Genomic DNA, 10,590 nt, shown 5'->3' on the forward strand with positions numbered 1-10,590 from the left:
TGTGCATTGTCATTTCTACATGTACCTGAGAGTAACTGCAGTTTACCTGCCCACACCTTGTACATTACTACACATGCTGTGTTCTTTTAGAACCCAAAATTGTTTTGCTTTTCACTGAATCGACAATCAAGAACACTCAATATCGCTAAAAACCTACGCTAAAACCGTATGCACAGGGCAATACATAAAAACGTGACTCAGGACACAGCACACTGACAATTACAAAACTGCCTATATTGGTTTTCTCCAGTTCAGAGTCGTGTACTGTATAGCCTTTTTATGTGCTGCGCCCTGTACTGGAGTTTTTAACGACTCTATTGCAGGACCAAACCAGTTTTGGGCGCCCAAATTTTAACATCGTTCGACAAGGACACATGTGACTTACTTGTGAATACAGTCGCTCATAGGTTCGCGCTGCCCACGGAGTTCAATATGCGACCTTCAGGACAGTCATATTGAAGAATAGAAGTTGGAAATCTTTGTGGGTTGTAATGCACTCATACTGCAGTCATTCGGCAGTGTTTTCGAGCTCCTTGCAGCACAAGCATTCGATCTCCTTCGGCATTATGACACACCAGCCACACCGGCACCATGAACAGCAAGTGCGCATTAGATATCAGAACACGAAATTTCTGAGAACGTTTACATGTTCGATCACAGTGTGCGTTAAAAAGCTCATCGCTTACCTGAAGACAGTCGACTCATGCTGTTTGCTTCATCTGTAACTGATGTTCGTAGAGCTCTAACTTCGTCTCGCATTCGCGGCATCGGCGACGTTTCGAAAGCCTACCGAGCTGTTCAGCACGCAGAATTTTCTTCTCGATGTCTCGATCGCAGAAAGGTCAGAAAGAAGTTCCGGGCTCGAAGTCTCCGCATTTCTGCCTTCGACGTCCATATTGAAGATCGCTTTCCGGACGGATGCCGGCGCTCTCACAAACTCACTAACAACAGAACTTCCGGTCCGGGCGCCCAATGAAACGTGGCCCTCGTGACTTCGTCACACACACGGAAATTGGCGGATGTCCAGTGCAAAGAGGCTAGATTTCGGCCCCGATTGCGCGAGTTGAGGGGGAAAAGCGAAGCCGGTTTTGAGCTCCCTGTTTGGCAAACTTTGCCTCCGCGCACAGCCAAAATATTTCGCGTGTGGCTTGGAGGCATATTATACCTTCGTAATAGATGCAAACGAAATATTTGTCGAACTTCTGGTCAGAGTCCCTTTAAGAAAAATGTCAGTCAGGTCCCAGGATCGGCCCAAAAACAAAACAAATGTGTTTAGGTAGTCTGAGCAGGTAAACTAAACAAAATAATATTTCTCGTCCCCCTAGCTACCCGCAGGGACGGGCACAGGACGTACCTGAATGACTCTTCACGGACAGTCCGCGAGTGTTATCCTCAGCACGTTATCGGGGTACACTTCGAAGGACGAGGACATGATGACACTGTGGGGACATCCTGAGGACCATGTGTGTTCTTGGGGGTGTTCCAAGAGCAATGGACCGCTGTTACTCGTATCATCTTGACCTGACTGAGGGTGCCGCCTACCCTCGTTGCAGTCACATTGTTAGTTTCGCCGCTCTACCTTACGGAACGTATTGCTTGCAGGCTCTCACACACCCGGACACTGACATTTCGTCGAAGTGTGCGTGATGACATCCACATTTTTTGGCACCTCAGCGTACAGTCTGGTTCCAGAGTGGAGTCTTTTCTCCCAGCTACACTCACAATCAGCCAAACAAGTGAACATTTGCCACTAGTAGCCATCTTAGCTCCGCACAGTGGGAAATGATGGACTTCCAAACTCGCTCGCAATTGTAACATCACACCACAACACCTCCAGCTTGCAACCCGGATGGGCTTGCTAACGGTTTGAACGTTTGAACCTCGCTCTCACTGGTCTCCTAGAAGCATCGCAAGTCGCGTATGTTTATTAAAATTACAAAATAGTGGATGTTGCTATGCGAAAACATGAAGAATGAAATTGATAAATTTTACATCGTGTTCGGTAACGATCTTATTAAGGCTCACGTAGTAACGTTACGGAATGCAGCTGCAGTTGCGTACCGCGCAAGCGCAGTTGGAGGCGCGGAGGGTTCACGGCGTCTGCATTCTCGCAGGCAGCCCTCACAGGGATGAGTATCGGACGATTTCCTACTGCTCGCTCCCGGAGATCCGGGGGACGACGCATGGATCAACTTATCCCGATGAGGCCGTGAGATGAAAACGGGATGATCTGGGAATCATGTGTGTTTGCTGGAAAGTGAGGAAGAGTTTGATGTCGTCTCGTGAAACGTGTGGCGAAAGGTGAACAGCGTAGCTCGGCGTTTCGGGCCTTCGAAACTCACGATCACAATCATCTGATAAGGCGCCCTGCTACGAACTCATGTGAAGGTCGGCATGGTGTATCGGCGAGCTCGGTCATGCAGCATATTAGTGCACTCACCGGATAACATCAAACTTGTAAACAGAGAAGATGTGATGTTATCTGGTGAGTGCGCTAATACGCGGCATGATCTCATAATACGCGGCCGTTCTCACACAAGTGGTTCGCATGTCAGGGACATTTATCAAGACGCTTCCGATGAAGATACAGAAGGCGAAATACATGTGTTACACCAGCGAGGTTCACATACGGCTCAGCTCATTTGAGCAACGCTTCGACGGAACAGGCGTTACCGATCGCAAAGTGCCGATGACTAAAGTGCACGGACGCATGTACAGATGTTCAGTCAGAGTGCAGTTATGAAGGATGCTCTCCACTGGCATACATGGACATGACCAACGTTCAAGGTAAATTAATGTAATCTTTATTACCACAATTTGCGAAGCGTTGAATCAGTACACTGTTGTTTGTAGAAAATTCTGTCACGCGAACTTCTGGAGCATGACTGTTTCCCTGCACTGAAAGACCTGGCCCTTGTATGTCAAGTGAGACACTGTTACATAGCACGATCACTCTTTGTTGAAAATAGGAGAAATGCTGTCACGCTGTCCCACCGGGGTACGCAGAATTATGTATTTCCAGCCATACAAAACGCTTTTAAACATGCTTTCAGCCTGGTCGGCAAATCAATCCAACCCACATTTCAGATCCGCTGGATGACTTTGACACTTTATGCACTTCATATGACTTTTCGATATTGTCACACAGAGTCCCACACAGTCCGCCAAGTATACAACGATACAGTGGCAGACGAGGGAAATGGATGAGCGTCTACTCTCACGAGTGAGGCAGTCGGCCGAGCTGTTTCAGTCCCAGCCAATAAGGCAACCAGACGCAGGTGCGCCGGAACAGGAGGAGCAGGGGGAGCGACGGCTCCCCCTCATTTACAGATGAGGTAGCACGGCTCCCCCAGATATGTAAATTATGTTTGTAATTATATCTTCTCACTGACATATTCATACACATTACTTCGGCAATGTTAGTTTAGGTCTGCTGTACAAGTATGCGCATGTCGTAATTTGCCTGGAGCACGTTTGCAATTTGTGTACCACCCCTGTATTGCCTGCATGACCCCTCAAGGAAAACAATTGGTGATGGTAGCATTTTTTTCCGCTCCCCCAGTGGAAAAATAGTTCCGACGCCACTGACCAGACGCACAAACTTCAAAGTATGGTATACCAATACAGATGCTCCCAAACAATAGTGTGATGCGTTGACTGTTGTATGGTGAACTAACTGCAAAGAAAACCGTTTCAGCTGTGCGTATCCAAAGCAGAAATCACCAAGCCTCACCCCCGTACTGCTGCAGTGAATATCCTGCACATGGTAGGAACAGTTTCCTGTAGGTTGCATACACACACACACACACACACACACACACGCACACGCACACGCACACGCACACACACACACACACACACACACAAACAAACAAACAAACAAACAAACAAACAAACAAATAGATAGAGATACGATGATGAGATGGGGAGTTGCACAGTTGCACAGTTTCCTGCATTGCATATAATAATTCCGTAGTCATAAGAAGAAGAAGAAAAAAAAAAGAAAAAGGAACGCGTACTATACCAAGCATACGATTCCCTCTGTCATTATTTTTTTTCCTTTTCTTTCTCCCAGATATTGTGCGTGAGTAGCTGGTGCTCTTAACGAGTGCCCACATCTCCATTTTTTTCTTTTTTTTCCATTCCATTCATGTTGCGCATATTTTCAAATCTGTAAACACATATCTAACTCTCTGTACTCATGAAACAATCATGTGGTTTGACGTAAAAAATGTCATCAGCATTAACTAGTAGGGTACACTCTATCGAATCGAAGGTGGCATCACTGGGAAACGTCCAGGACTCAGTAAACACATTGATGGAAACTTCGAAAACTGTGTCAGAAGGGGTTGATGTCCTCAGAACCCAGGTTGATGCCTTGGAGAACAGAATGCGACGTTCCAGTCTAGTGTTCCACGGTGTCCCAGACGAACCCAATGAAACTTGGGCGCAGTCAGAGGCACGCATCATTGACCTCTGTAAGCACAATCTCGATAAAACTATTGGGCCGGAGGACATTGAACGCGCGCACCGCTTGGGTACATACCGCCCCGGCAAAAACCGCCCAATAATCGTAAAGTTCCTTTCCTATAAAAAGAAGGAAGATGTACTGGCCCTTGGGCACATTTTTAGGAACAGTCAGTACTCGGTGAGCGGCGACTACTCGTTGAGCGTCCGAACTGCTCGCAAGCACCTCATACAGTATGCCAAAACTCAAGCAAAGCCATTTAAAATTCGTTTCGATAAAGCTATTATCGATGGGAAGGCCTACGAGTATGACGCCGCACACGGGAACGTTGTAGAGTGTAATAGTAACAGATAGCTCAGTGCTCCCCGACCTTCTTCAGCGCCCATACCTCCTCTCCCCTCCGTGCTCTACACAAATACCCGCAGTGTATTAAATAAACGTGATCGCCTCGAGTACCTTGTTTCATCGAGTTGTTCCGACATTGTCGTTCTCACAGAAACGTGGTTGAATAGCGACATAAGCGATTCGGAGATAATGCCGTCCTTTACTGACTTCAAATACTACCGCAAGGACAGGGAGGGGAGGAGAGGTGGAGGCGTAATCATCGCTGTAAAAAATAATCTTTTGTCACACCTTGTTCCCGTTTCCTCGCTACTGGAAATTGTCTGGGTATGCATTCAATGTAGATCCTTTAACTTGTTATTAGGCGTGTGTTACCGACCGCCAGACTATGTATCTGATTTCGTGAAAGAACTAACCATTGTAATGTCGGACATTATTGTACGTTTTCCTAATTATAAAACAATACTTCTTGGCGACTTCAATATCACTGGTATCGACTGGAACAAACCATGTATCATCCCCGGTTGTTCCTCGCTTACCAAAGATTTTTTTAACCTCTGCCTAGATTTTCATCTCCACCAAATGGTGTTAACCCCCACTCGTGTAACCGAAAATACGGCAAGTGTTTTAGACCTTGTACTCTCACCAGTGCCTGATGTATTTGGTACCTTTACATATATGCCTGGAATCAGTGATCATACTGTCATCCATTTTAGTCTGCATCTTGGTACCGCAAAGTGTCATACCACGAAAAAGCTTATTCGACTGTACGGCCGAGCGAACTTCACTGCCATTAACGAGGCTCTTTCCTTGTCACTCGATTCATTTTTATCAAACATGCCACATCGTACCGTCCAAGATAACTGGCTTTCTACAAATCTCTATTGTGTTCCCTTGTGACCAAGCATGTGCCATCCATGACCATCACTGCTTCATCTCATGCTCCGTGGTACAGCAAATCCATCAAGTCATTACTAAACAAGAAAAAGGATTTATTCAGAAGAGCCAGAGCAAGGAATTCCGCCGTGCTGTGGAGCAGATATCGGTCGTCCGCTCTGTTGCACAAAAAAGCAATCAAAGACGCAAAAAGAAAGTTATTTACTCAGGGCATTTCCAACATCCATGTCCAGAACCCTAAAAAATTCTGGTCCGCGATTAACCCATCGCAAACCACTGGTACAATATCACTGCAGGACAACGGAGATCCAATACCACCTGACCAATGCGCCGAACTGCTCAGCATCACTTTCGCTGGTGCCTTCACTGCTGCCTTCACTGCTGAAGATTTGAGCGATATTCCCGAATGCCCATCAGCTTCTTGCCCTCACATGAACCCTATCGTCATAACTGAAAGCGGAATTCTAAGGCTCATTGATTCGCTCCCAATCTCTTCATCGTGTGGTTTCGACGGTACCAATTCAAAAATTTTAAAAGGCACTAAATTGGTTTCTGCCTCTTATCTGACAGCTATCTTTCGTCAATCGCTGTCACAGGCTGCGGTTCCGGATGATTGGCGTGTGGGTAAAGTCATCCCCATTCACAAAAAGGCTGATAAGCATTCCGCAGCTAACTACCGCCCAATTGCTTTAACCAGCGTCCCATCCAAAATTCTTGAGCACGTCATCCACTCAAACATAATATCATTTCTTGAAAACAATTAACTCATCTCTGCGTACCAACACGGTTTTCGCAAAAGCTTTTCTTGCGAAACTCAATTGGCCTCCTTCATCCATGATCTCCATACCAACCTTGATAACAGATTTCAAACCGACGTAATATTCTTAGATTTCTCCCGCGCTTTTGACCGTGTTCCGCACGGGCGTCTAATGTCCAAGCTACGCAGTACAAACATTGATCCTACAACGCTATCTTGGATTTCTTCCTTTTTAACATCCCGATCCCAGTCAGTGTTTGTTAACAGTACCTTCTCGGAATCTCAACCTGTATCATCAGGCGTGCCTCAGGGCACTGTCCTAGGGCCCCTTTTGTTCTTAATATTCATCAACGATCTCCCCTTGTCAATTCAGTCATCCATTCGGCTATTCGCTGACGATTGTGTCATTTATCGCATTTCTTCAACAATTCAGTCCTCTTGTCAATCAGTTGTTCAGTCCCTTGTCAATTCAGTCATCCATTCGGCTATTCGCTGACGATTGTGTCATTTATCGCATTTCTTCAACAGAGGATCACCGCATTCTCTGTGAAGACTTGTCTTCACTCGATAAATGGTGTACGAAATGGCTCATGCCGCTTAATATTGACAAGTGTTGTTATGTTCCATTCTGCAGAACAACACCTAAGTACTTACACTCATACTCCCTTTGCGGTTCTTCAGTTCCATCTTCCACGTCCTTCAAATACCTGGGTGTTCATCTACAAAGTAGCCTTTCCTGGAACACGCACATAACCTCCATTGTGAAAAAGGCTAACCGCACTCTAGGGTATCTAAAACGGCATCTTTCTACTGCTCCTCCTCAAGTCAAACGCTTGGCCTACATAACACTGGTCAGGCCTCAGCTAGAGTACGCCTCTGCCGTACGGGACCCGTCCACTGCCTACCTCATCCATGATCTTGAAGCCGTCCAAAATCGCGCAGCCAGATTCATCACCAATAACTACTCACTTTATGCGAGCATCTCCTCTCTCAAGGAACGCATCGATCTCGCTCAACTGTGCATTCGTAGAAAGGTTTCGCGTTTATCATTATTTCATAAATTCTATCACTCTCCTGCAATACGGTCACCCTACATCATTCCTGCTCATAGAATATCTTCACGTATCGACCATCAACTCAAAGTAGCACGTGTCAAACGTAACACTTCCACGTTTTCGAATTCATTTTTTCCTAAAACCATCATAGAGTGGAATAACCTCCCATCTCGTATCGTCACCACACCTGACCCATCTAGCTTTCGCGTGTCTGTTAGTAATGTATAACGTCCGTGGATAACCTTTTATGCTCAGTTTTTTTTTTCTTCGTTGTTGTTGTTGTTGTTATTGTGTTGTTTAAAATTATCCTCGTCGCTTTTTTTTTTATTTCCTGTAACCCACTCCTCCCATGTAACGCCCTCCCGAGGGACTCTTGGGAGTAAATAAATTGATTGATTGATCATCTCCTGTTTAGATGCCAACGTCTTGCGCACGTCAGCGAAGCAGATGCTTGGCACATCGGTCACAGGTATGTAGCTTTCAACGTTTTCCTTGATTTTGTGGCAGATTGCATCTCTTGTACGTTATTTCTTCTTCTAGGTCTTAGGGTGTTAATAGGTGCTTCTCGAGGTCCGTCTCAGGCGATCTCCCCACATCGGAAGTAAATACCTCCACTTTGCTTCGTTGCTTCCAGCGAAAGGGCACAAAGCAATTTATATCTCTTTACTTTAGCCTTTACAGCTCAAGTGCTCAGAATGATGCATACCACGAAGCTTATTCAGGAGCACCACACCGCGCGGCTTGACCTCATATTGGCCAAGTTAACAACGGCACCAACGGAAGGGCCTGCAGAAAATGACATCTTGAGGGAGCCATTCTAATATTGTCAAGAGCTTCTGCGATTCGATGTCTCTCTTTACCATCACAAGGGCTATAATTGATACGTTCTGCACAATCCCACTCATACTCCACGCGCATTGTCTACATGTATTTGGGATAAGGTTGTGCGTAAAGTTCTGTTTTCGTCAGTTGAGTAACTCATGGCTTCTCTTAACGTTGCGGGAGCACGTTCTTCTGAGATGCGGGGGCAGTGACGAAAGGGACGCCACTAGACTGATCCTATGTCAACTGATGTCAGATGATGTGGCACAGAACCTCAGTTACAAGGGTCGTCAAGGGAAAAAAAAGGAACTGCAGCACCCTCAATCTGGGGAAAGATTGTCATTCGTATGTGCTTTGCTCTGCATACTAAAGTGCTTATAACACTCAAATCATCCATTTGCAGCCTTGAAACTGTCTTGTCGTGCTCTCATGCATGCTCAAACCACTAGAATGTTGCCCGCTCGAAGGTTCATCCAGTGTATAAATGTGTGGGTGGATTATTTGCCTCCTGTAATCCTGTTTTCTCTCGTGGGGTTTAATATCCGCAGTTGTATGCAATACTTACTTGAGTACTACAGTAATAATAAATTCGTAATAATAAAGTAGTTACTAATACAGTTGTAATAAATTAATTGCAGGTAATCAAGTTGTTGTTCTTGAGTACTACATCCACTGTAGCACGATTTTTTTCTTTGCTAGAGATCTCTATTGAAAATAACATTTATGCAGGCGAGGTGCAATGTGATAGTTTTTAGCCGAGTAGATCTGCTTGCCAAAAGTGCATAGGGAAGTTATACTGTGATATTTTCTGGAGCATAGTTTATCCAATTGAAGTACTGCACACAACATTTCCTTGTGATCTGACTTGAAACGTTGTTCCTTGAAACTCTATTATGCGAGGAAAAAATCGAAATATTTTGTGATGTACAGTATGTCTCAGCTACATATGATGGAACGAGGAATGTAACAAGAAAAGGCGATAAGTGTCGTATATCAAAAACAGTTGTTGAATGTTCGGAAAGTAGTATGCTTTGTTCACATGTATCTTTTCCTTGAGACAAATTAAGTGTGAGTAATTGGTACTATCTCGAATAATTTATTTTTAGGCGGAGCTCTAAGTTCGAAGATTGTAGGCTGTCTTGTGTAAACACACATTCCATGTGTTTGCTGCAATGCATGCCTTGCATAGACGATGTTCGCAGCAAAAAGATCGCGAAATTACCACAATAGGAAATAATATCAGAAGTGGCAATCTGTTTTACGCAACCTTTGTGCGTTTCGATAGAATAGCGTCCAAGCGTACGTGAAAAAATGTCCACCTTTGCTGTGGATTCCCAGGTTGTAACGCGGTGCACTTTTCTTCAAAAAAGAAAAAAAAAAAGGTGTACTTTAACTCAGACACGGGGGTAGGTGTTTCTCAACGCAGTCTAAACCTTCTGGTTGACACCTCGACCCTATATAATAAGTGAAAAACTTCGCTTTGTTAACCCTAAGTTATTTATTAGCAGCATTGAGGGAAAAAAAACGGGTAGGCAAATTACGCTGTTAACAAGGTTCAGTAGCTGCTGTTCGCGTAGAAGCTTCGCCTGTTTTAAAACCGTGGTTCACATTGGCTGAGACACCCTGTATACAAACATTTCTCAGTTTGCCTGTTCGACCCACCGATTTACTATTTTCTCTTCCGAGAGAGATGAGAGAAGTTTGTGAATGTGTTTGTGAAGCGAGAATAGGTAGAACCTTGCACCTCCACTGTGCTTCAGAGGTTTTTCCAGCAGTGTTTTTATGTACCCTTGTTTGTAGTACGTGTTGTGTACAAGGTAAAGTGACACGTTACGTGACGCACCCTGTATTATGCACCATCTTTAGGCATTCGTCAACGAGGTGCTGCGGTAAGGTGTTGCCTAGAGCAGGGTACGTACGGAAAAGTAGCGGCATGGTATTTACGTTACTTTGATTTGGTAGCGGTAGCACGTTACTTTTAAAATTTGTAGCGACGCTTGTATTGCGCCACTTTTTGTAGAGTAGCGGGTAGCGGTATTCCGTTGCTTCGTTTTGGTAGCGGGTACAACACCGGCACCGAGTTATATTTGTGTGTGCTGTTGTGCATAAAACAGATTACACAGAAAGGGAAACAAAAAATGAGACAGAGAGAATGGGAGCGGTCACCAAGGGGATATCTAGGCACGTCTTCAAACTGTTAGTACGCTTATCACGGCCATTTTAGAGATTGCATTGTCTCGCTCTCCGTA

General features: G+C 45.0%; 1 long non-coding RNA gene across 1 annotated transcript; it reads left to right on the forward strand.

Moving 5' to 3' along the window:
- The first annotated feature begins 2,089 nt into the window (after positions 1–2,089).
- Positions 2,090–8,946, forward strand: LOC135378387 (uncharacterized). The gene is made up of 4 exons (XR_010418344.1): positions 2,090–2,787; positions 7,935–7,988; positions 8,060–8,120; positions 8,192–8,946. It is a non-coding gene; the product is annotated as an uncharacterized LOC135378387 (long non-coding RNA).
- Positions 8,947–10,590: the final 1,644 nt, after the last annotated feature.

The sequence above is a fragment of the Ornithodoros turicata genome, chromosome 1 (assembly GCF_037126465.1).
Source record: "Ornithodoros turicata isolate Travis chromosome 1, ASM3712646v1, whole genome shotgun sequence".
NCBI classification, from domain to species: domain Eukaryota; kingdom Metazoa; phylum Arthropoda; class Arachnida; order Ixodida; family Argasidae; genus Ornithodoros; species Ornithodoros turicata.